Here is a 25,305-nt window from a genome sequence, read left to right as displayed (position 1 = left end):
TCAAAATCTAGCCTGTCCTTATTGAGAGCCCCCCCCCAGGTGTGTGCCTTTCCATACCCATAAGGTTACATAAAGACATAAAAACGGAAGGAGAAGGGTTCTCTGTCTTCGTTTCACGAAAACGTGGTTCTCTATTACACAGGTTTCCGCATCTTGTTTTATCCACCGAGTTTTGGTGGACTCCCGCCAAGTTACCAGTTTCTTCGTCTCGTCAGCTTCTCAGAGGCTTGGATTTACATTTGTAAAGGGTCACAGGGACCGAGCTGCGGTGAGGCATTCTTGACGTGCCTTTCGGACTCAAAACGGCCGAGGTGACCTGCTCTAGCAGGATCGAGACCCCCATGCCGATCACAACTAATGTCCTACTAGAAAGCCCCCTTTCCTGTCCGCACAATGAGGGATGTTTGGCTATGACACCGGGGTGACCCCCACCACGTGCGTCATTGAATCTACGAACATCTAGGCGGCCCGGGAGCCGCTCGCGTGGGGCGGGACGGTCACCGTCCGGGCGGCGCGCTCGCCCCACCTGCGGGGTTAATCATTAGCGGCGCACGATCCCCTTTACCCCGGGCTCCAGCTCGCCGCGTCGCGAAGTTTCCTCGGGTCCCCGCGGAGCCGCCAATTGCTGGATTCCAGCGGCGGGCCCGAGTCTCCACCCACTGGAAAAATTCCTGGCCCGCTCCTCCCTCTCTCCTCCCTCCCGCCGCAGCTCCGGCTGCGCTCGCCCGGCCCCGACTTCCTGCCGGGCGCTGGGAAGGCGCGCGCGGGCTGGGGTCCCCGGGGGCCGCGCCTGCAGCGGGCCGCGTCCCGGACAGCCGAGGGGCTGGGCAGTGGGCGGGAGCGGCGGGCAGCCTCAGCCACTGCCGAGAGCGACTTTCAAACTCGCGCCCGCGTCTCGGCCGCACCTGGGCAGCCTCTCGCGCCGAGCGTGCCGGACCCAGCGGGGCGGCGACCGTGCGGTGAGTGGCCCTCGCTTCTCCCCTCTCCCTCCGCCAGTGGCAGCGCCTAGAGCCCCTCCGAGACCCCCCTCTCCCCACTCCCGGGCCCTCGCTCCAGCCCCCCGCGGGGTGAGGACTCGGGGCGGCTGAGGAGGGCCCGGGGCCGCGTTGGCGCCTTCCAAGGCGACCTCCCGGCAGAGGACCGGAGCGCGGGAGGCTCGTGCACGGAGACATTTTCTGTCCTGTAGCCCCCACCCCGGAAACAAAAGGAGCGAGCGCGCCAGGTGGCTCCGGGAGGCCCCGTTTGAAAGTGGGGAAGCCCGCGAGGCTGCGCCCACCGGCTCCCCCTGCGCGCTCGGTCGCCCTAGGGCTGGCCCTTGCCTCGGACTGTGGGCCCCGGGCCGGGTGGACCCTTTTGCGGAATGACCCCAACCTTTGGTCCAGGGAGCCCAAGGGGCGCCAGCAGCCTGTTCCGGGTTGGTGCCACACGGTGCTCGCTGTTGGGAATCTCTCCTCCTGTACTGAAGGGATTAGAGGGGGTGCCAGAAATGAGGTGTCGGGAGCCGAAGGCATAGAAGCCACTGACTGCCACTGTCTACCTCGACCTCACCCACTCCTGAAATCTGTTTGGTTAATTTCCTCTCTTCTCAGCTCTTTGGTTTGGAAAGCTAGGATAAGACGTGCAAACTTGAAATTTCGGGACATTTTTCGGTAGCTACTTTTACTCCTTGGCGCTGCTTTTGAAAACAAAAGGAAGAACGGAGTGGGAAATGTACTGGTAGGAGGCTGGAGAGGTGTGGCCCGGGGTGGGGGTGGGGAGGCGGTCTCAGTGGCCACGGCAAGGGTTTCATTCTTGAGGCCATTTGCTAAACTGTTGGCTGATGAAAGAGGCTGTCTTCTGCTCCGGAGCCCCTCGGGAGGCGACTCAGACTGCATCATACTACATGGAACCCTAGACTGGGGGTTCCCAGAGTCTCCCCAGCCCTGCCTCTTCATGCAGCCCAATCACATCGACCTTGCTTAAGAAATAGTAAGTAGGGAGAGTAATGACAGCCCAGGAGGACTTCCCCTTTGAGCACATCGCTTGTTTTCCTTTTTGGAAAGTGCCTTTCTAGCACCTTCCTTGCTGGACTGAGAGTGGAATCCTGATTGACTTCAGCTGGGAATGACTTCATTCCAACCATCCCCAGCAGAAAACCTAGAGAGTAAGAATCAAAGGAAGATGTACCCCTTCTGTTATTCATCCCTTCCCGTGATCCTGGGGTGCCTCATCTCGTCCTTCTAAGCCTGCTGTTAATAATACTCCTGCTGCTGAACCCTTTCCCTTCCCTGAGGGCAGGGCAACCCCTTGGCTCCCTGGATATCCTGCTCTGGGTAAACCAAGTCCTAGAAGCAGAGGGAGTGCTTTAAAAGCTGTTTTGCGGGGCTTTTCCACTGCCTTTTAGTAGACGTGGCCTATTAAGGAGAGTGGAAAGAGCACTAGCCTTGGAGTCCACTTGATCTTAGCCAAGGCCGACAAGCGATGGCCTTGGAGTCCAGCACAGGATTTTGCTTGAGTTTTAATCCTGGCTCTACTGCATAGCATTAAAGATTGGTAGAGTCGCTTGAGCTGGAAGGCACCTCTGACTAGCCTGCTCTATCTACACCTGAAGGCAGCAGAGCCCAGAGATGTGAGGTGGTTTGAGCCTTATCCCTGTTGGCCAAATAGGGACTAGAACTCAGATTCCTTCTCTGGCTAATCCATGCTTTCTCCAACATGACCTGGGCATGTCACACATCTTTCAGACTCCCGTTTCCACTGGAGTAAAGTGGGGTACTTGCCTGCGTTTCCTATAGAGGCTGTGGTAAGGATCAGATGAAGCCAGAGACGTGCAAAGTGCTCTATGAGCTCCTATACAAAATAAAGAGCTCCCTGTGACTGGGAGGAACTCTCAAGAGCTTTACAGTTACTGGATATGTCCCATATGTGCCATAGGAGATGGCAGATACCAGGATCCTATGGTGGAAGTTTACATCCGTGGCCTGTGATATCAGCTCCAGGGTAAACATTTGGCTTACCAAATCCGCAGCTAACCCAGGGTCACTGTGTTTACACAGGAGGAGGCCAAAGGCCATGGCCTGAGTGATGACCAGGGCTGTAGGGGAACAGGGACTGTGTTCCAGACTTGTGGCTGGCCCCTTCACCTCCCCGCCCCCCCCCCCCCCCCCAGAACTTTGTGAAGGCTCTGGCTCCAAGCCTGGAGGGGTTGCCACAAGCCCAGGCCCCGGTGCTGACTTTGGAGGGTTAATTGTGGCGCCATCTAGCTATTCTCTGTTGTGTTGGGGGTTGAGGGGACTCTTGGCTTTGGGAGGGTGTTGCCTTTGCAGCTGCACTGAGGGGCCTCTTCAGCTCCTCATTTGCCTCCCTCCCCCCACCCCAGGCTGCCCTTCTGGCCCAGGCCTCTGCTCTGTGCCGCCTCTCTGGCCAGCTGCGTGTCCATAGGCCTTTGTTCCAGGGCTGCCTGCCTGCCCTCCCCAGCAGAAGCCCTCAGGCTGGGGCCTTGGCAGCTGGAAATCACTACTGCCAGCAGGAAAGGCTTTACTGGAGTCCACAGGGGACCTGGCAGACCTTCATTTCCTCTTAATTGGACTCCTCTTAGGGCTCCTAACTTGCTCTCTTTTTCTCATCTCACTTCTTCCCCTGAATGGATGGATCATCCTCTTTTTCTTCTTCCAGTTAGGCTTCTTAAGGTGTATTTTAAAGTATTCATTTATTCAACATTTATTTGGCACCTACTGTATATGAATATGGATGCAGGGGACACAGCAGCGAACAAAGGATAACAAAAATCCTTGACCTCGTGGCACTGACTTCTAGTGGGGGAAGCCAACAGTAAAGCAAGGTAGAAAGTGAATAGAAAGCATGTCAGCGATAAGCAGAAACATGGATAGGGAAGGTGGATGCACATTACCATGGAAGGGGTGAGATGGCATTTTTAGATGGGGTGGCCTGGGAAGCCTCCTGAACAAGGGATATTTGAGATAATGCCTGAGGGAAGTATTTCCCTTTGTCTCTTTGCTTGAAACCCAGTTAAGCAACCCACTGTAGAACTGAGGGGCAGGGTTTGGAATTGGGTGCACCTGGATTTGGATCCCAGCTTTCCAGCTTGCTAGCCCTGCGGTGCTAACCTCTAAGCCTATGTTTCTCACCTGTAAAATGGTGTTAGTCATCATTCCTACCACGTACGGTATTGTGTGACCATGAACAATGAGAACCAATGTTCAGTGCTTCGCACAGCCTACAGAGGTGTTCAATACATGATAATCTTATTATTTCTCCAAACAAATTGTGCAGGGGTAGTCCAAGATATTAAATGCCATCGCCAAGGACTCTGGATGAAAGGCTTTGCATTTCAAGTGTTAGGCAGGGGTGGGGAATTGGAGGGAGGTAAAAACAGAAACCTTGGTTAGCGCAAGCTTTCTCGTTAGTGAGACTTTTCTACCCTATCCTAGGTTCCCGATGGTGGGGTTGAGGATGCTGGACTCCCAGGTGTGTGCCTCTTTCCCAGGCGACGGGTGAGCTGGGGGTAGCCCTGGCCCTCCCTTGCTCTGGAAATCCCCCTGCTTTTAAACAGCCCTGATGAATCACACCGTGGTCCTTGGCCTCTCCGCCCTGCCTCACAGCTGGGAAGGCTATCCGCCCCTCTCCCAGGGTCCTATAGATAACTTATGTTCCAAGAGGGAGTGAAAGGGGTGGGGAAGATGAGGGAGGGGGAGGGGAGGGGAGGGGAGGGGAGGCCTGGGCAGATTGCGTAGGTGGCAAGAGGACTGTGACGGGGGCTTATCTTGGGTTCTGCCTGGACTCTAACTGTTCAGCTCTGTGCTGCATCCACCCGGCTAGTCTGAGGAGTCTCTTTTAGCTGGAACCACGGACCTCAAAGGGAGGGGCCTGATCTAAGACTGCTGTCAAAGCTGTGGTGAGTGGTTTCCTGGGGGCCCTGCCCTGGCTCAGGAAGCAGGGATGGGCTGTGGGGGGTGAGGCCCAGGGAAGTGGTCATCAGCCAGACCACACCCCCTGAGGGCCCTGTGGCACACGCAGGACAGCAGGCAGGCCCTGTGGTGACGGGGTTTTCTGGGCCTGCCAATTGGTGCCTAGAGGCTGCATAAGGCTGGTTATAATCTGGCCTCAGAGAAAGTTGCAAACAGGCATTTTTGTGATTTGGGGTGGCCGTAAGTCAGGAGAAGGAAAACCGGGCAGGGCCCTGTACCCCATGATCAGAAGGAGGTGCATCGAGATGCTAGCAGCCGCTCTGGGGGTTAGCTGCCCGGGATGAAGGCCTGTCTTGTGAACTGGGTCTCTCTGCTCTTTGCTCCTCATTTTGATTAGAAGCTCTCTGAGGAGAGAGTGCTTGATTCATCTTTGTTCCTGTATAACAGAACCGTATAAAGTGTAATCAACAGGGTGTGATGAGCTTGTGCTGAGGTCCCGTCCTGAGCATAATCTGGGCTTGGTGGTCTCGTTTGCTCCTGGTTTTGTTCCATGGGATTTGGGAGAAGAAGGCAGCGGCGGGGGTCAGGGCCCACCTGTGTAGGCTGTTGCCATCTGGGAACACAGGCAAAGGGAGAGCCGGACTTTTTATGGTTGTCTTGCTGGCCTTTGGGGAGGGAGCCCTGGTTTAAGCTCGGGAAATGGGTTTTTAAGGACTCTCACTCTGCTTCCTGCTGAGCAGATTGTGGGGCTGGACACAGGTCCTGACGAAGGTTCCAGGGGGCGCAACGGTGGCCGTCCATGCAACCTTTTGGGAAACACAGTTTGAGAGTCCTTGAAGTTGCTGATTATTGCTGGGGTCCGGCTAAGAATAGAGGGAGGGATGCCAGAGGAGTAAAGTCTAGTTCTTACTGTGTAACAGCATCTCAAGAGGAGAGCTGGAACTACAGGTATTGGAAGCTCTCAAAAATTCATATCCTTTACTCCCCAGGCTGCAAGACTCTGTGTGTGTGTGTGTGTGTGTGTGTGTGTGTGTGTGTGTGTGTGCGTGCGCGTGTGCGTAAATTGGAGGTTCTTGAGCAACATTTGGCAAGTGTTGACAAGAAAAGGGAACCAGTATTCATGTAGCCTCTCTCTGTCCTGCACATTGCTACATCCCAATTCCTGCACATTGCTTCCTGCATCGTAGGATTCCAATAAACACTTGCTGTATAAGTAAATATTTGCTGCTGTGTAATGAAACCTTAGGAATTAAAAGAAATTTTCACATTCTTCACAAATGTTCTATTCCTGTCTAAAAATGCCTAGGATATTTGGGGAAGTTAACCTGTGGTCAGCTGCTGTGACGGAGGGGCAGGCAGCTCTATATTCCTGCAGCCTGGAAAAGTGGAAGGGTGCTGACTGGAGTCCCTGGGACCAGTCCTGCCAGGCCCGTGGCAGGATTTGCCCCCATGCAAAGTGGACAGAAGGGGTGCTTGTGGTTTTGAATATAGTTCATCCCATGATATGTCCCATAATATCCCACAGAAGGCAGTGGGTCCCCTCTTGTGTGCTCCTCAGGACTTGTCCTACCTGTGGTCCTGCTTATCTGCATATAGTCAAGACCTCTAATCAGCCAGGACTCCAGTTCCTACGTTTTTCTTCACACCAGCCCCCCAGACTCTGTTTAACTTTTATGTATATGTTGTGTCATCCCGTTTCCAAGCCGACAGCTGAAAGGAAGCAGCAAAGGAAAGGCTGTAAAGAGACCAGCATAGAGAGGAAAAATGCCCACGGAGCAACTGGGAGTTGACAGAGGTCGGAACGGCAGGAAGGGCAAGTACCTGCGTAAGAGCTGGGATCTCTTTAGGAGGAATGACCCTTAGGCAGGTGGTCATCATTTTGATAAGTGATGCTCTGCTGGTAATTGTGACCTAGAGTCGTCCAGAAAAGGTTAAATGATGTTCCCTTGACTGTTTAGGAAGGCATGCAAGGAAGCGTGTAACATTTTTAAAAGATTCCCAACCAGATTGACTACAACTTTTAAAAGTGTTGATACTTGAGTAATAATATCACTACTCCTCTGGACAAAGGCAGAATAAGTGGTGTTACCCACTGCCACAGATAAGGAAACGCAGTCCACCCAAGGTTGGAAATGTGTCCAGGAGCACTCAGCCAAGACTTGGCAGGGATGAGATTTGAATTTTTGAGTGACCCTGGGGCACAGGTGCACCGCTTTATCCAAGACTTTTTTAAAACTCTCTTGAGTTTTTTGGCTTTTTGGACAGCCCTCTCTTCAGGGGGGTCCATCCGGCTAGTCAAGTAAAGCAGGTCCAGCCCTAATTCAGCTGCGCCCAGATGGCCTGCCAGGTATCCCAAAGGGCACTCGTCTTAGAAACAAGAATGCTTTCAGTACAGTTACAATTTAAGCATCCGCCTGGGTGCCACACAGCACTTTCAGAGGCCAGAAAATGACAGGGAGGAAGGAGCTGCAGTTTCAAACATCCCAGGCCTCTTTCCCAGGGAAGCTTTGTTCCTTTGTTTTGGTTCTGGATGCTGCCGAAAGGTGCTTCCGTGTGTGGCCTTGGTGCCGGTTGTTCTAGTCAGTCTTCAGGTGACGGGCCCGCCTCTGTCTAGGAACCCTGACCCAGCCCCGCTGTGTTCCCACTGTGCAGACCCGGCAAGTGGTAATTGTATCATCCTTACCTGTCTCATTTATTGTGGAGATAGAATGTTACAGATGCAATCTCTTGGGGAAATTTTCTTCCCTCCTTCCCCAGAAATAAAATTCTCCCGACTATGATGTTTATTATTCCTTTGCATGTTTTTATACTTTACACTGTTGTCTATAAGTAGCATATGGTATTGTGTTGTTTTAATTTTGACCTCTATAGCATCACGTTCAATGTGTTCTCCTTGAACTTGAATTTTTTATCCAACATTGTTACCTAGATTTATCCATGTGTGTTTTTTTTTTAATTAATGTTTATCTTAATGAGAGAGCAAGCATGGATGGGCAGAGAGAGAGGGAGAGAGAAATCCCAAGTAGGCTCAACGCTGTTATTGCAGAGCCCCACGCGGGGCTCAGTCTCACAAACCGTGAAATCGTGACCTGAGTGGAAACCAAGAGTTGGACTTTAACCGATTGAGCCACCCAGGCGCTCCCGTATTGGTATATTTAAATCTCATTTATTCATTCATCGCTTGTGTGGTATCTGTTGTAGAACTGTATCACCTTGCACTTACTGATGGACATTTTTTTCACCACTGCAAATAATACCGTGTTGAACATGCATGTCAGTCTTCTCTCCCAAGTACGTCAGCAGTGCGATTACTGGGTCATAAGTTGTGCTTTTCGAGATACTGTGAAACTGTCCCCAAATGATTTGTAAAAACAACTTATATTCTTACCAGAAATAGGAGAACTCCTATTTCGCTTTTTTTTTTTTTTTTTTTTTTTTTTGTCTTTCAATCTGGTAGGTATGAAATGGTATTTTAAAATTATTTTTTAGGGGCACCTGGGTGGCTCAGTCGGTTAAGCATCTGACTTCAGCTCAGGTCACGATCTCATGGTCCGTAAATTCCAGCCCTGCGTCGGGCTCTGGGCTGATGGCCCAGAGCCTGGAGCCTGCTTCCGGTTCTGTGTCTCCCTCTCTCTCTGCCCCTCCCCCGTTCATGCTCTGTCTCTCTCTGTCTCAAAAATAAATAAACGTTAAAAAAAAAATTATTTTTTAAAAAGTGTTTTCTTTTTTTTCTTCTTTTTTTTCATGTTTATTTATTTATTTAGAGAGAGAGCATGCGTGGGCACACACAATTGCATATGGGGGAGGGGCAGAGAGAGGGGGAGAAAGAGAGTCCCAAGCAGGTTCCTTGCTGTCAGTGCAGAGCCCAACGTGGGCCTGGATCCCAGGAACCAGGAGATCGTGACCTGAACTGATATCGATTCAGATGTCCAACCAACTGAGCCACCCAAGTGCCCCAATAAAGGGGTTTTTAAAATGAACACTTTGGGGGGCGCCTGGGTGGCGCAGTCGGTTAAGCGTCCGACTTCAGCCAGGTCACGATCTCGCGGTCCGGGAGTTCGAGCCCCGCGTCAGGCTCTGGGCTGATGGCTCAGAGCCTGGAGCCTGTTTCCGATTCTGTGTCTCCCTCTCTCTCTGCCCCTCCCCCCGTTCATGCTCTGTCTCTCTCTGTCCCAAAAATAAATAAAAACATTGGAAAAGGAAAAAAAAAAAACTTTTAAAATGAACACTTTGGGGTGCCTGGGCGGCTCAGTCGGTTAAGCGTCTGGCTCTTGATGTTGGCTCAGGTCATGATCTCACGATTGATGGGATCAAACCCCTATTTGGGCTCTATCCTGACAGCGAGGAACCTGCTTGGGATTTTCTCTCCCCCTTTCTCTCTATCCTTCTTGCACACACTCGCTCTCTCAAAAGAAATAAAATTTACACTTTGATTACAGGTAGGGATGGACACTTTTCCTGTTTATTGGCCAATCGTGTTATTGTATGAGTCTTTGCCCTTTACGTTAAAAAACCTTTGTATTTAACTGGATAATATATCCGCATGATTCAAACTGCAAAAGAGAACATAGTGAAGAGTTTCCCATGCGTACCCCCCACGCCTCTCCCACGTGCTATTGGTTCTTGTATACTTTTCCAGAGTTTTAATTGCCATTGTCTTTTAGGAGTTAAAAGATATATATGTTAAATAACTAATCTTTGGTATATTATATTCGTTACATAGAGCTGTGGGTTGTCTTAACTTTATTAATAATGTCAGTTTTCATAAGGAAGTTTTAATTTTAATGTCAGATTTACCAATCTTTTGTTTATACTTTCTGTCTCTTGTTCAAAAAATCCTCTCCTGCTCTGATTTTATAAATATATTATTTTCAATTTAAGTTTTGCTTCCCATGCTTACATTTTAAATTCATTTTAAATTTTATATGAAATTGGACCTCAACTCTGGCTCCACACTAAAGCCTTATGAGGAGCTTTAAAAAGAAAGTACTGATGTCTGAGTATCACCTCAGATAAGACCAATAAAATAATATCTTGGGGCACCTGGGTGGCTCAGTCAGTTGAGCTTTTGACTTCGGCTCAGGTCATAATCTCACAGCCTGTGAGTTTGAGCCCTGCCTCGGGTTCTGTGCTGAGAGCTTGGAGCCTGGAGCCTGCTTCAGATTCTGGGTCTCCCTCTCTGTCTGCCCCTCCCCCGCTTGCTCTGTCTGTCTCAAAAATAAATAAAAACATTAAAAAACAAAAATAAAAATATCTTGGGGTGGGGCCCAGGCATGGTTATGAAATGCCCTAGGTGACTTATGTCCAGGCAAGGTAGAGAACAATTCAACCTTGTAAGATCAAACTGATTTTCTTTTTCCAGAGGAGTAGCCAAATTTTCCAGTACGAGTTATTGAAGAGTCTATACTTTTCCCACTGACTTGTTACTTTTAAGATTCTATTGACTGATTTATAACTTTATTGAGACATTTCACATATCTTAAAATTCATCTATGTAAGGTGGTTAGTGGTTTTTAGTATATTCACAGAGTTGTACAACCATTACCACTGTCCAGTCCTAAAACAGTTTATGCCCCCTCAAAAAGAAACCCTATACCTATTAGCAGTCGTTTCCATTTTTTCCCATCCCTCATCCCCAGGCAACCACAAATCTCCTTTCTCTCTCTATGCATTTGCCTATTCTGGATATTTCACATAAATGAGTTCATAAAAATGTATTTTATTATGACTAGCTTGATGTTTTCAAGAGTCATCCATGTTGTGGAATGTTATCAGATCTTCATTTTTTTTAATTGCCAAATATTCCATTGTATGGATATACTGCATTTTGTTTATCGTTTCATCGGTTGATGGACATTTGAGCTGTTTCTGTATTTTGGCTGTTATGAATAACACCCTGTGAATGGTTATGTTCACCTTTTGTATGGACATATATTTTCAGTTCTCTTTAGTATATACCTAGGAGTAGAATTGCTGGGCCATATGGTAACTCTTTAGCTTTTTGAGAAACAGCTTAATTGTTTTCCAAATAAGCTGGACTCTTTTCCATTCTTACCAGGAGGGTGCAAAGCGTTCTAATTTCTCCACATGATCGCTAATACTTGTTGAACATTGTTTTTATTTTAGCCATCCTAGTGGTTATGGAGTGGTATTAACTATGGTTTTGATTGCATTTCCTTAATGCTTTATGATGTGGAGCATATTTTCATGTGGTTATTGGCCTTATGCATATCTTCTTTAGAGAAATGTCTATTCAAATCTTTGCCCATTTATAAATTGAGTTTTATTGTTGTTGTTAGGGTTCCTTACATATTCTAGTTATGAGTCCGTTGTCCAATATATGATTTACAACTGTTTTGTATTTTTTCCCATTTTGTAATTTGTTTTTTCTCTTTTCTTTTTTTTTCACTTTCTTGAGAGTGCCCTTTGGAACACTATAGTTTTTAATTTTTGTTAAGTCCAGTATATCAGTTTTGTTTGTTTGTTTTGGTGCTTGTGCTTTTGATACTTAAGAAACCATTGCTCACCCAAGTTCAGCAAGATTTCTTCCTATGTTTTCTTCTAAAATTTTACAGTTTCTGGTCTTACATTTAGATCTGTGATACGTCTTGCCTTAGTTTTTGTGTATGGTGTAAACCAGATGTCCAGATTCATTCTTTTGCATGTGAATATCCAGTTGTCCTAGTATTACTTGTTGAAAGTCTCTTCCTGTCGAATTGTCTTAGTACCCTTGATGAAAATCAGTTGGCTCTAAATGTGAGGTTTTATTTCTGTACTCTCAATTCTATTAATCTATATGTCTGCCTTTATGCCAGTATAGCCAGTCTTAGTAAGTGTAGCTTTGTAGTTAGTTTTGAAATCAGGAACTGTGAGTCTTCCAATTTTGGTCTTTTTCAGGATTGTTTTGGTTATTCTGGGTCTCTTGCTTTTCCAGAGGAATTTTAGGATCAGCTTGTCAATTTCTGCAAAAATCCAGCTGAGATTGTCACAGAGATTGTGTTGAGCTGTACATAGATTTGGGGAGTATTGCCAGTTTAGCAATGTTAAATGTTCTGATGCATTAGAACATGAGTTGTCTTTCCATTTATTCAGATCTTCTTTAATTCTTTCAACAGTGTTTTGTGGTTTCCAGTACACAAGTCTTGCATTTTCCTTGTTACATGTATTCCAAACCACTATATGCTTTTTGCTATTATAAATGGTATTGTTTCATTTCTTCATTTCATTTTTGGATTGTTCACTGCCAATGTATAGGACTAGAATTGATTTTTATGTGTTGATCTTATATTCTGCCATGTTGCTGAACTCTTTCATTAGTAGTAATGGTTTTACAGTGGATTTCTTAGGGTTTTCTATGTACAAGATTGTGTCATCTGTGAACAGAGATAGCTTTACTTCTTCCTTTTTTTAGTCTGAATGTCTTTTATTTCTTTTTCCTGCTTAATTGCCCTGATTACAACTCTAGTACACTGTTGAATAGAAATGGCATGAGGGGAAATCCTTGTCTTGTTCTGATCTTAGGGGAAGAGCAGTCAGTTTTTCTCCATTAAGTACGAAGTACCTATAGGTTTTTTGTAGATGCTCTTTGTAAGGATGGGAATGTTCCCTTCTATTCCTAGTTTGTGAAAGTGTTTTTATTATGGAAAGGTGTTAGATTTTGTCAAATATTTTTTCTGGGTCTACTGAGATTATCAGGTGGTTTTTGTACTTTATTACTATCTTGACTTTTGGATGTTAACCCAATCTTGTATTTCTGGGATAAATCATATGGTCATAGTGTATACTCTTTTATGTGTTACTGGATTCAATTTGTTAGTATTTTGTTGAGGATTCTTGCATCTTTATTTATTAGGGATTTTAAACTATAGTTTCCTTGTGATGTCTGGTCTTGATATTGGAGTAATATGACCTCTAGAATGAGTTGGAAAGTGTTCCTTCCTCTTTTATTTCTGAAAGAGTTTGTAAAGAATTGGTATTAATTCTTCTTTAAGGTTTGGTAGAATTCATCAGTGGGGCCCTCTAGTCCTGGGCTTTTCTTTATTGAGAATTTTAAAATTACTAGTCAGTCTCTTTACTTGTGAACAGTTCTTGTCAGATTTTCTATTTCTTCCTGAGTCAGTCATTGATTTGTGTCATTTAGGAATTCGTTTGTCTAAGTTATCTAATTTATTGGCATATAGTTGTTTGTGGTATTTCCTTATAATCCTTGAAGATATTTATTTTCCGTCTTCAGTGTTCTCCATTTATACTATGCACGATATAGCTAAATGTAGCCTTCTTTTATTTTATTATTATTATTAAAAAAATTTTTCTTTTAATGTTTATTTATTTTTGAGAGAGACAGAGACAGCATGCGAGTGGGTTAGGGGCAGAGAGAGAGGGAGATGCAGAAGTAGAAGCAGGCTCCAGGCTCTGAGCTGTCAGCACAGAGCCCGACGTGGGGCTTGAACTATGAGCTGTGAGATCATGACCTGAGCCGAAGTCTGACGCTCAACCGACTGAGCCACCCAGGCGCCCCTGTAGCCTTCTTTTAAATTTAACTTGTGTGTGCTTTCAATCAGAGGACAAATGTCTACCTTCTGTTCTGGAAAATTCATGTATGTTCCATCGTTGAAAATTGCCTCTCTCCCATTTTCCTTTTTGTTCTGGAACTTTCTGGATCTCTCTGTTCATATTTTCTATCTTCTCTTTTTGCACTGAAATCAGGATGACTTACTCAGGCTTTTTTTTTTTTTTCTTTACATGTCACTAATTCTCTAGCTGTGTTTAATTTTCTGTTTAACCTACCTATTGGGTTTTATTTATTTTTTAAAGGCTTTTTAAAGTGTTTTTAAATTTTTTATTTTTATTTTTTAAATATTTATTTATTTTGAGAAAGAGGGAGAGAGAGACAGAGACAGAGACAGTGGGGAGGGTCTGAGAGAAAGAGGGAGGGAGAAAATCCCAAGCAAGCTCTGCCTTGTCAGCACGAGGCTCAGTCCCATGAACTGTGAGATCATGACCTGAGTTGAAACCAAGAGTCCTATGCTAAACCCACCTAGCCAACCCAGGCACCCCAGGATTTTTCTTTCAATTTTAAGTAATCTCTACAGCCAATGTGGGGTTTGAACTTACAACCCTGAAATCAAGAGTCGCATGCTCTACTGACTGAGCCAGCCCATATGTATTGGGTTTTAAATTTCAATATCGTATATTTCATTTCTGTTTAGTACTTTTTCAAAGTCTTGCTCAGAGTTTTCTTTTATTTTAGCTCTTGGAGTGCCAATTTGTTCCATCTTTTTATTCCCTTGTGATGGCTTTTTGTTGTAGGGTTAGTAATGTTCATACTCTGCTCCTCCTCAGTGGTTGCAAAGAGTCGGATGCTTAAAAGTATATTTGGGAAGTCTGCACTTACTGGTGATGATGAGCTCTGGGACATATGAAATATGTGGGTCGGTGGCTGAGGTGGAGTGGAGGAAAGGATTGTTGGAAGGCTCTTCCCCCAGAACTTTGCGGTATGATTTCTTCTTACACAGGACTCCGCCCCAGAGTCCCCTCCTTCGAGCCTTCCCAGGCCTCTTGACCAAACAACGCCCCCATCCCCCACTCACACTCTTTTCCCTGCTTTATCTTCTTCATGACATTTATCACTACCCAGAAATATATTAGTCATTTGCCTACCATTTGTGTCCTTCCCACTGGGAACGTAAGCTCCTTGATAGCAAGGCTCTGCCTTACGTATTGCCATGTTCTCAGGACCTGGCACGCAGTTTATATTGCCACTAAATGTGAGTGAGTTTGAGTAATCCTGTTTTCAGACAGGAAGTCCTCTCAGCCTGGACGCTGCAGCTTTCAGCTGGGTTGGGTCTGACCAGGCAGCAGAGACGAGGTGAACAGCTTGGTTTTCCATTCCCCAACCTTTTAATGGTCCTCCTCTAGGGAAGGTCTTTTTCTCCCGTACGAGCTCAGAAAATACCAGCCACCCGTGTGCTTCATTGTGGCCTTTTTCTGGCATATGCTTGCACACCTGCCAAAATCAGTAGTAGGCATTTGAGTGCCAGCAGACCTGGGGGAAAGAGGGTACCCCCCCACCCCCACCCCAAGATCTGGTCCGTAACTGCAGGAGGCTGTAACTGAGTTAAGAGGACAGAGCATTCACAGAAGACTCTTTAGGGTACTTGCCACTCACTGAGCTGCAGTGCGGATGAGTACCCCTCACTGTGACGGGGTGGAGAAGGGCAGCCAGTGCGCTTGGTCCTTGGGCCATCCCTCAACGGACACAGAAACTGTTCCTGGAAGCTTCTAGGAGGGAGTTATGAATTCCCAGGTGACTGCCCTCTCTCTGCGGTTGCCCCTCAGTGTAGGAACTTGTTCTGAGCAAAGTGCCTGAGGGCGTTCCCACAAGGTGGGCTCAAGGGGTTCCATCTGCATCTCTTAAGGCCCCACCTGAGGCCACTTCGTGGAATGGTGAAGAGCTCTGGAAGCAGGATTCCAGGAAACCCTGCCTGGCTTTCCCCTCTTCCCTCCCTGTCGGGCCTTGGGTAAAGGAGCCCATGGCTCTGGACCTTGAGGTTGTTGTGAGGAGACTACACAGAGGTTTTGTTCAGCACAATGCCTGGTTCACCCCAATAATGTGCCAGTTGGTATTCCAATCTGGCATTTCGGGAGCCACTCAGTTTCCTGATCTGTAAAATGGCTAATAATGCCTGCTGCCCACCTGCCTCTTCCCTGTGCCCCTGGCTGTTGTAAGGACAAGGGTTAATATCCTCAGGCTTTGAGGGCCTGGGGTGGGGGAGGAGCCACATAAATGGAGTATTGTTGTGCTGGTGAATGATCTGGCTTTGTTCAAGTGTCTTCAGTATTTGACTTCCTGCAGTTAGTGTCCCCTTGTGTTTAATTGCTTAGATATTTGCATGTCCTCAGCCGGGCAGTGCATACCTGCCAGACTGTGGCCTGGGTCCTCACCCCGCTGGGGCCTGCTGAATTAGGGTGAGAAGCCTCATTTCCTCCGTCGGGGGGCCCCCCAGGCATCAGGAATGAAAGAAATGCAGAAAGTATGACCCACACGCAGAACTGGTTCTGAATAGGACATTTATTGAAGAGCTTTTGCAGGAGGCGGCGGGCACTTTAATTCCCGAGGCTGTTGGTGGCAGCTCGCTGCTCGCCCCAAGCCTGTTAACCGCTCGGCTGCCGGGGCTGGGAGGGCGCAGCTCCCGGGCCCCAGGTGGCCCTCTCGGTGCTCCGATGGGAGCCCTTTTGAGGAAGGCGGTAGGTACCTGGCTGAGGCCAGGCCAGGGGGTACAAGGGGGCCTGACTCTCAGCTCTGGGCCTCCAGGCCTTTACAGACTACCCCGTGAAAGCTGGCTAGCCTCAGGTTTGGGGGTAAAAGGTAGGTTTCTCCCTTGGAGGTTCAGAAACCAAGGAACCCCATGTAGATGTCGGAGAGCTGGGTTTTTTTTTGTTGTTGTTTTCTTTTATCCTACCCTGGCTTCTAGTGGATTTGTCAACTGTGGCTGGGTAAGAGCAAGACAGTCCCGTGTTCCTGTTTTAGAGGTGACTGTAGACGGTTCTCCTGGGGGTTTCAGAGGGCCTTCTGATTTCTGAACATTCAGAGTTGGCTGGTTAGAGAAGGGGCCGCAGTGTTGGAGCGACCCAGCACAAAAGCGCTTCTGCGCTGGGAAAAGCAGAGTTAATCTCCCACTTCTTCCTGAAGTTTCTTTTTCCCAGAATCCACAGAGGGTGGTTATTTTGGATAAAATCAAGTGGTGGCAGGTCAGCAAGTGAAAGGAAGTTCTCCCCCACCCTGTGTCCTCCCGGATGGACACTGCCAGGCAGGGGCTGTGCCCGCCACTTTTGGATCTCCGGGCCACAGGAGCAGGGAGTTCAGGGGGCAGATTGCCACCCTGACTTGACTATGTTTTTAAATGTTGAGTCAAGGCCTTGCTTTTCCAGGAGCGGGATTGTGCTGCCCGGCCTGTGTTGCACCATGCCACGTGCATCCCCTCACCCCAGGGGACAGCCGCCCCTCCTGTCTGCGTTCTGGTCTCCTAACCTCTCAGCTAAGGGAGACAGCTCCTTTCCTCCCACCTGGGAACTGGTTGGATGAGTTTCTTGGGCCTCCTTGGTTGAGGCCTCTTAGAAGGGAAGGGGCCAGGGGGGTGGAGACAGGTGCTGTGGGGTGGAGAGGGGCCCTCCTGGACTCTGGGAGAGGGATCCGGGAAGGGAAATGTATAAGGCCTTGCTGTCTAAAGGGCTTGGCTGCCTTTGAGAGTCGCCATTTGTTGTGAGAGCCTATACAGTCTGCCTTATAGAAGAAAATCCACTTTCTTAACTTCTCTGGGTCAGGCACCAGGCCCAAGATCAGCGTCCTGGGCAAAGAAGGAGGGGTATTGGAGCATTTTTGCTGTAGTGCCTGAGAGTCGGGGAAGGCCAGAGTGGTTTGATGGATGGAAGCAGTTCACTAAGCGGTGTGGTGGGGAGCACTGCTGCTCACATTTACACACTTTTCTGGGTCTGGATGGTCATGCTCGAAAGTAGAGAGGAAGTTGCATTTGGGGTAGCCACCCTGTTGGCAGGTTGCCCCTGATTCTAATTTGCTTAGGGCGGGAACGTGAGAATTTGGGGAAGGGAAAAAGTCCTCAGGTGATGAGATGTATTCTGACCAGTCCCCAGCCCAGGAGAGAGCCTTTGGCCTGGAACCCCAATGGGACATTCTCTTCTGGTTAAGCCCCCATCTCTCAGTTTTCTTGGTTTCAGAAGCTTCTAATTTACACGAAGCTTTGTGTCTTCACCTTTACTGGGATCCTCCTTTCTGCCCCCTTCACAAGGGTTGGAATGGGTCCTGTTCTTTCTAGCAGATGCTTCCCTGGGTCCTTCTCTTTTTCTCCTCCCTGAAGCTCTCTACGAATAGTCAGCACCTTCTTGGGCCTCTGGATTCTTCCTGAACGCTCTTTGGCTATATGGACCCCTGCTCCCATAGCCCCACGTGGGGTTTGTCGCTTTTTGGGGCATATTCTCACACCTCATCTCCTAGAGCCCTTCCCTTACTGTCCCGGTAGTTGTTCTTCCTTCCAGGCATGGCTCGGGTGTGTCCTTTCCCGCCATTGCCGATGCCTACAGTCTCTCCCATTCCTGCCAGCCTGGCCTCTTGCTGCCAGCCACCCCAGGTCCTTGGGACGTCCATATCCTTTTGGGACTCAGCTCTTCCATGCTGCTGCCTTTGCATCAAGGGCCCTCACATCCTTTCACCTGCCAAGTAAAAGCTTATTCATCATTCAAGGCTCAGCTCAACTATCACCTCCTTTAAAGCTGCCCAGGTCGCACTAGTTATTCCCTCTTCCTGTGGGCACAGTTTATGTATTTGTACTTCTGTACCAGCCCTCAAGGCATTGCTTTGTGGATAATTTGTTTAATTTTTCCTTCTAGAATTGGTTCCTCAAAGACAGGGACAAGGTCTTATTCGTTTCAGTATCCCTAGGGCCTAGCATCATGCTCAGAAGTGTGGAATGAATTCCCAAAACTGGAGACAGTCTTGAACTCCCATGCTGCTCATGACCCCATTCTCTACCTCCTTTTGTTATTGATGGGCTTGTCTTGTTTCTCTTGATAGAGTATCCGCTCTTGAGAGCAGGCTCTGTGTGTGATTCATCTCTGTGTCTCCCACAAGGCTGCCACAATGTCTTTGTGCAAAGTGAGTGCTTGAAAATACTTGTCCAGTGAATTCTGAAGCTCACGACTTAGGAAGGGCAAGGACTGTTATCTCTAAATGAGAGGGTAGACACTGTGGCAGAGATCGCTCACTGCCTTACTCCTTATCTGTCATCCAGCTTTTTGGGGGCAGAACTGGGGCTGGTTTTGAGCAGTGCTGGCTGGAGTCCCTGGGCTCATACACTTTCTGCTGCTATGCCCCTCTTTGATATTCTCTGTGATTTAGGAAATGGGTTAATAGCAAGGCTCTTCCCACTACCTGATGGTTTTATGTCCTTCCCATGCCCACCTTGGTGCTGGATTTTATTTTATTGTTTTTTTTTAAACCCGAGGACTAGTGAGGCACCTGGGTGGCTCAGACATCCGACTCTCGACTTTGGCTCAAGTCATGATCCCACGTTTTGTGGGTTCGAGCCCCGCATTGGGCTCAGCTCTCATAGTCAGAGCCTGCTTGGGATTTTTACTCTCTCTCCCTCTCTCTCTCTCTCCCTCCATCCTCTCTCTGCTCTCGTGCTCTCTCTCAAAAATAAATAAATAAAAACTTAAAAAGAAAAAACCAACTCAGGGACTAGTGTCAAGGATGATTTTTATTGATCTACTTGTGTTTTTGCTACCTTACATTTCCTTAAATTCTGTTCCTGCTCAGGCTTGTTACCCTCCATAGCTCTGTTCCTCTTTAGCTCCTGGTAGCACATGCTGTCTCTCCCTGTAGAACCCTGAGGAATGTGCCCTGCCTGCTAGAGCAAAGGACTCTGACTCACTTACACTTCATCTTCTGGTTTGTCCTTTCTGTTGGGCATGGATATCAGACTGTTTTCCTTTCCAGCTGAATTGCTTTCTATTTTTTCATGTAAGATCATGGTTCAAATCGATGTTGGGATTGTAAACGATGAATGGTTGGTGGGGGAGGATTAGGTCATGCTAGTTCACCAAGTTTAACACTTTCATCTTTATTATTAATTTGGGATGTGGGTAAACATTTTAGGCACAAATGGGAAAAAATCTCTTGTCCCAGTGCTTGTGGGACAAACTTTATCCATCCTTGTCATCCTGCCATTTATAGTGGGCTTACTGTGTGTCAGATGTACAAATTGGTTTATTTGTATCATCTCAGTCTTGGAGACCAGTGAGGTTGGTGCTATTGTTCTCATTTTGCAGATGAGGAACTTGAAGCTGTAAGCCCTTGGGGAGGGCAGGTGGCTTGCCCAAGGCCACACAGGGCCGGTGAAGGAGCAGCTGGCTTTCAGACCAGGTCTGCCTGACTCCAAAGCCTGTGAATCCATTTAGCGCGTGTAACCTCTGCTCCATGGACTTCCATGCACACATACACTTGCATATTCTCTCTTCTCTGCTGGGGACGCAGAGGGACCTAACGGGACCCCCTCTGTTCCCACTTGGTTCCTCCTGAGATTCTCCAATGCCTTTGAACCTGATGCAACAGTAAATGCTGTGACTGTTGAAGGCGTGGCTCCTATTTCCTCCCCTCCCCCACCCCAGCCTGGAGGCCTGTGAAATCAAGCAGTCCCTGCAGCGTGGTGGGTGGGGGGTGGCCAGTGTAGGGACAGCAAGGTGGCTAATTTGCCGGGCTGGGTTCCTGAATTTTGCCAGTAGGCAGTGGAGGTCCTGTGAGCCTTTTTGGCCTAGTGAGGAGAGTGTGGGGCCTTTGGGACACTGAATCTATCCATGATTTGTAGCACCAGCTTTAGCTGCTCCATCTTCTGGGGACATTGTGTCATTTCCCTTAGTGACAGGCTGTGCTGGGAGCCAAGTTGACCTACCCTGGCTGTAAGCAATAGCAATTTTTTTTAAAGTATTATTTATTTATTTTGAGAGTGAGAGAGCGGGAGAGGGAGAGAGAGAATGAATGTGAGTGAGGGAGGGGCAGAGACAGGATGAGAGAGAGAGAATCTCATGACTTGAGCCAAAATCAAGGGTCAGGGATGCTTAACCAAGTGAGCCACCCAGGCGCCCCAGGAATGCAGTTTCTAATCAACAGTAATTGCTCTCATCTGCCTTTCATATATATGTATATGAGACTTCCTGGGAGGAAGCTTTTCCTGCAATATTTGTAGGGGGACCTTATTGTACTCCCTTCTTCAAATTCCAGAGTGGTTCCTTGGCCACTTTTCCCTTCCTCTCAATTTTTTTGTGACTGGTCACTTGATATGTGGCATGATGGCAGGGCAGCTGTGCCCCTGCTCTAGGCCCTTGTCTGGGGCCAAGTGGGACAGGACTGCTGGGGTGAATGAGCAGTCACTGCTCCTGGTACCTCTCGGCAGATTGGAAACTTGCTGGCCGTGACTAATGTGGAAACTCATTAGTCTAAGAGGAACTGGCTCAGGCCTCGGTTTTGACCAGTTTATCTTTCACCTACTGTTGGAATGGTGAGGGGTGCTTTAGCACAATAGTGTAGGTGTTTATTGAGCACCTAGTATGTGCATTGCTCTCTGAGGGGGAAGGAAGGGCACAGGAAAGAAGGCCCAGCCCCCCTGGGTTTTACCGTCTAGTCCAGAAGAAAAGCATGCACTTACGGACCCCAAGGACCAGCACTTTAAGTGATACTCTGGGTCATTAGAGTTCAAAGGAGTGTGTATGTATTAGTGTCCTGTGGCTGCTCTAACAAACCCCGCAAACTTAGTTGCTTGAAACAGCACGTATTTATTATCTTACAGTTCTGGAGGTCAGAACTGAATCTGGGTCAATGGGGCTGTGTTCCTTGTGGAGGCTCCAGGGGGGAGGATTGGTTTCCTCACCCTTTCCGGCCTCCTGAGGCTGCCTACATCCTTTGGCTTGTGGATCCTTTCCTCTCTCTGCAAAGCTGGCAGCCTGGCAGTCTTCCAGCCTCTTTCTGTCTGTCCCTCTGCTGTTCTTGGCACATCAGCGTCTGAATCCTGCATCCCTCTGGTAAGGATCCCTGTGATCACATCAGGCCCACCCCGGTAACCTGGGGTAGTCTCCCCGTCTCAGGAGCCTCGACTTGATCACGTTTCAGAGTCTCTTTTGCTGTATAAAGCAACATCAGTAGGTTCCTTATAGCCAATGATTAGGATGTGGATATACTTTGAAGGGAGGCACATCCTGCAGTTGTGTGTGTGTTGAAGGGGCTGGAAGTGGTTGAGGAGGCCCTTCTGAAGGAGGTGATTTGACTGAGTTTGTGTAGGGGGAGAGGGTCCGGGATGCGATATCAGGTATGAGAAACAACAGGAGCAAACGTTGGGGTTGCGGGGTGGTGGGGACAGTGAGTGAGGTGTGGTCTTCCCACTGAGATGAAATGCCAAGGGCTGTCTTTCCCCTCCACGGCCAGGCTGAGGAGGTTTTCTGGATTTCAGTCTGTTAGGCCCGCATTTCCTCCCAGAATTCAGGTGGGAGGGCTTCATTGGCAGCCGCTCTCCCTTTCCTTCCCAGCAGCTGAAGTCCTGCTTTAAGGACCCAGCCACATTTGATGGCCCCTGCTGTTCTGGGGTGGTGGGAAAAGGAATTCACTAGGGAAAATAAATTCATGAGGGGAAATGAATTTGAGCCAGCTGGCCCAGGTTTGTGACCCAGAAACCCTGGTCGCTCTGTTTGCATGGCCTCTGTGACAGTCACGTTGCTCACATTAACACATCGAACCCAGTTACTCCCCAGGGAGCCTCCCGTTGTCCTTTCTTAGGGTGCTTTGGGCCCCTGAGTCTCCGGGGAGGGTTGGGCGGGGCCTGAGTAAGGAAGCTGCTCTGGAAAGGGGCAAAGAGCCAGACCCTCTCAGGGATCCTCCTGTCCTCGGGAAAGCCTCTAGGGCTGTGCTGAGAGGTGTCCTCCCTCTGGCGTGGCCGAGGGGGAGCGGCAAGAAGAGACAGGCAAGAGCCGGGCGTGGGGCTGTGGGCGACAGCACGGCTGAGTGAGCTCAGCTCCTGTTTGAGATCTCTGAGGAAGTTCACCTTGCTCCTGCCGTGTTTGTCTGGAGAAGCCTTAGCTGCTCTCTGTTGCTTCCTTCTGGTACCCTCTCTGAGGAGCTCCTGACTGGGGAGTTGGGGCATTGTTCCGGGGAAGGTCAAGAGTGACAGGTTCTGAGAGCCTTTGGAGTGTGTAGGAAGCCCCTGGGGAGGTGGGTGTGCGGGGATTTGGGAGCGGTTGCCTTTGGGAGAGCGCCCTGCTCCTTTCCTGCCCGCCTCTAGGGCAGGTGTGTCGGGCTTCCGCTTCTTGGGCGTGGGGTGAAGGGCGGCAGGTGAAAGGATGACGTCAGCCTCCTCCTCCGCACCTGGGCCCAGCCTGACTGAAGCAAAATGTTTTCTGGGGCGTCTCCAGAGCTGGCCCGTGCAGAGGGCTGTCCAGCGGGTGCCCCTCTCCCTCTCCTGCCTTCTCAGCCCGCAGGCCAAGGAGGGAGGGCCAGAGGGGATGTTGCTGAGTCCTGGGGGTTCCCCAGGACCAGAAAAGGAGAGGTTCTCCAGAAGGTTCCCGGTGAGTGCCTCGCTGTAGGACCATCATTTCTGAAGTTGGCGGGGCAGGGTGGGGGGGGGTGGGGGTTGGCAAGGTGATGTCACTTTTGCCTCAGTGACCAGAGGCCTGAGGACAGAACATGGGGGCTAATTGTGGGTTTTGTCATTTTTTCTGTTGGAGGCAGGGGTGTGGGTTCGGTTGGGGGCCTGGTGCTGAAGCCTGGTGAGGAGGAGGAGGAGGTGTGGGACTTGACCCCCGTTCAGCTGTGCTGGGAGTCCTAGAGGCCTGCTGCAGCCTGCCTCCCTGCCTGGGGAAGGTCCTCAACAGGCGGAGTTGATAACCTGGAGAGGTGTAGGTGGAGGAAGGGTGCCGATTGTTAAATTTAGAGAACGTTAAAAAAAAAAAGAAAGAAAAATGAATCTCCATTCCTCTCGTGCCTCTGCCTCCCCCCTCCCCAAAATGTATGTCTGAGCCGCTTCTTGGGTCCGTCAAAAAGAAAAGCTTAGGGGACCGTCACAGGTGTGGGACTGGAGAGACAGAGTTTTCCAGAAGACTGATTCATTGATTGATGATTAGACTGACTCATGTTGAGGGATGGAACAGGTCACGGCTGGGGGACACTTAGGGGAACTGGAGACTGGGCGTGGTAGGGGGCGGTGGGTGTGGGCATCTGGCTTGGGGGTTTGGCTGCTCTCTGTCACCTCCTTCTCTGGGCTCCCACTTCCCCAGCAGACTGTGTCTTCCAGATGAGTTTGAAGACCTGGGTCTAATCTTGGCTTTGAGGTGACTCTTAACAGTTTGGGGCGATACTCAGGGAAGAGGAAGGAAGGAGAGGTTGCCTCTGCCCAGGGGCATGTGGGCAGTCCTTCTGCCGTCTCTTTGGGAGTCCGAACCACACACAGTATTGGTTGGGATCAGGCTTTTAGGACCAGAGTGTACTCAGAGTCTACTAACAGCCCCCCTGTACTCTGCCTGGTTTGCTCTCACGGCCCCACATGCTTGTCATCCTCCCTTTTTGGGTCTTTAAGTTGTTTTCCAGCAAGCTTCCTGTCCTGGACAGCCTTGTGATCCTGGGGCTCCTGGTCCCTGCGGAGCTTGTCTCATGCAAGGAATTATAGTCTGATTCTGGTGACCTCAAGCTTTTCCGCTTCTCCATGACCTGCTCTCCTTTGACTTGGAATCTGTATTTTACCACATTGTTCCAACTGGAGGGTACGGGCCAGAGGTCACATAGTAGCGGGTCTAGAAATAGCCGGAAGGAATCTTTTACTTTCATTCCTTTACCTCTGTGGCCTTTGTTAGGATAAATGAAGTATGGCGGTAAAACAAGTCTTTATAAGCCCCCCACCCACGGTTTATGGTGAAGCAAAGCCAATGCATTCAGGTCTGTGACTAATTGTGGCCCTGGCTTGTGTAAAATCCATTAGGGAGGCAGCAGCTGGGGCAGGGGTCCTTAAACACTGGAGCCTGTGTGCCTGAATTCAAATCCAGGAGCTACCACATGCTACCTTGTGGCCTCAAGTTTCTGTGTCTGTAAAATGGGGGTAGTAATGGTGCTGACCTTGTAGAGTTGTTAGGAGATGGAAGTGACTTGTTTCTGTAGCACTTAGAACGCTTCAGCTCTTGGTTGGTATGCTTTGTCTCAGCCCCAGGGGGACTCCTGGGCATGGGCATGACTTTGAGAATGGGAGCTTGGTTTGCAGGCAGATGACTACCTTCAACCAGAGGAAATTTCTCCAAGGAGAAGAGATGCTTTCGTTTCTGTGTTCACAGGGCAATGGGGTCTCTAAAGAGTGACCCTCAGAAGGCACCCCTTAGAGATGAATCTCCCTGAGAGAGTGTGTTGTGGGGGGAGGGGGGCTGTGGCTAATCTACTTTAAAACTGACCTGGCTGGCTGTGAAATCCATCAGGGACTTGGGCCTTTGCCATTTAGCATCCCCTTAGGGGCCGACTGACCCCAGGTTTGATCTGGGAAAGGTCTTAGGCCGTGAGTTTCTGCCCCATTATTCCAGCTGCTACTGACTGCCGGGAGTGGGGAAGGGGGTGGGGTGGGTGGGTGCCTGACAGTGCAGCAGGCTTTGAAGGACACCAGAGTCCCACAGGACTGAGGGTTAAGGACTGGGGCGGAGTTTGGATCTGTGTCTTTCTTTGTGCTGAAATGACACAGCGTTACCCTGCGGGCTGGTTCTGTAGAAAGGCCTAGTTGGTTAATTTTAAAGGCTCTTTTGAGGAGGGAGGAAAAAGGAGCAATGTTGCATTTCCCAAGGGGCTTTCCTCTGCGATGCTCAGAGTTTC

At 49.0% G+C, this 25,305-nt stretch overlaps 1 protein-coding gene across 10 annotated transcripts in view; it reads left to right on the top strand.

The window, feature by feature from the left end:
* The first annotated feature begins 557 nt into the window (after positions 1 to 557).
* PLEKHG3 (pleckstrin homology and RhoGEF domain containing G3) overlaps positions 558 to 25,305 on the top strand; it is a 42,359-nt gene continuing 17,611 nt past the window's right edge. For 8 of the 10 annotated variants that reach the window (XM_047079522.1, XM_047079516.1, XM_047079521.1 and 5 more), the window contains exon 1: positions 883 to 959. The gene's annotated coding sequence lies outside the window, so the exon portion shown is untranslated. Of the gene's footprint in view, positions 960 to 1,832; positions 1,969 to 25,305 lie in introns of those variants that run through there. The other 2 variants (XM_047079517.1, XM_047079512.1) reach the window with 2 other exon arrangements.

The sequence above is a fragment of the Lynx rufus genome, unplaced genomic scaffold (assembly GCF_022079265.1).
Source record: "Lynx rufus isolate CCGP_SWC_20201006 ecotype Redwood Valley unplaced genomic scaffold, mLynRuf1.p SCAF_17, whole genome shotgun sequence".
Classification (NCBI taxonomy): domain Eukaryota; kingdom Metazoa; phylum Chordata; class Mammalia; order Carnivora; family Felidae; genus Lynx; species Lynx rufus.
Note: the sequence above shows the minus strand (reverse complement) of the source record. Positions and strands in the feature narration are given on the sequence as shown.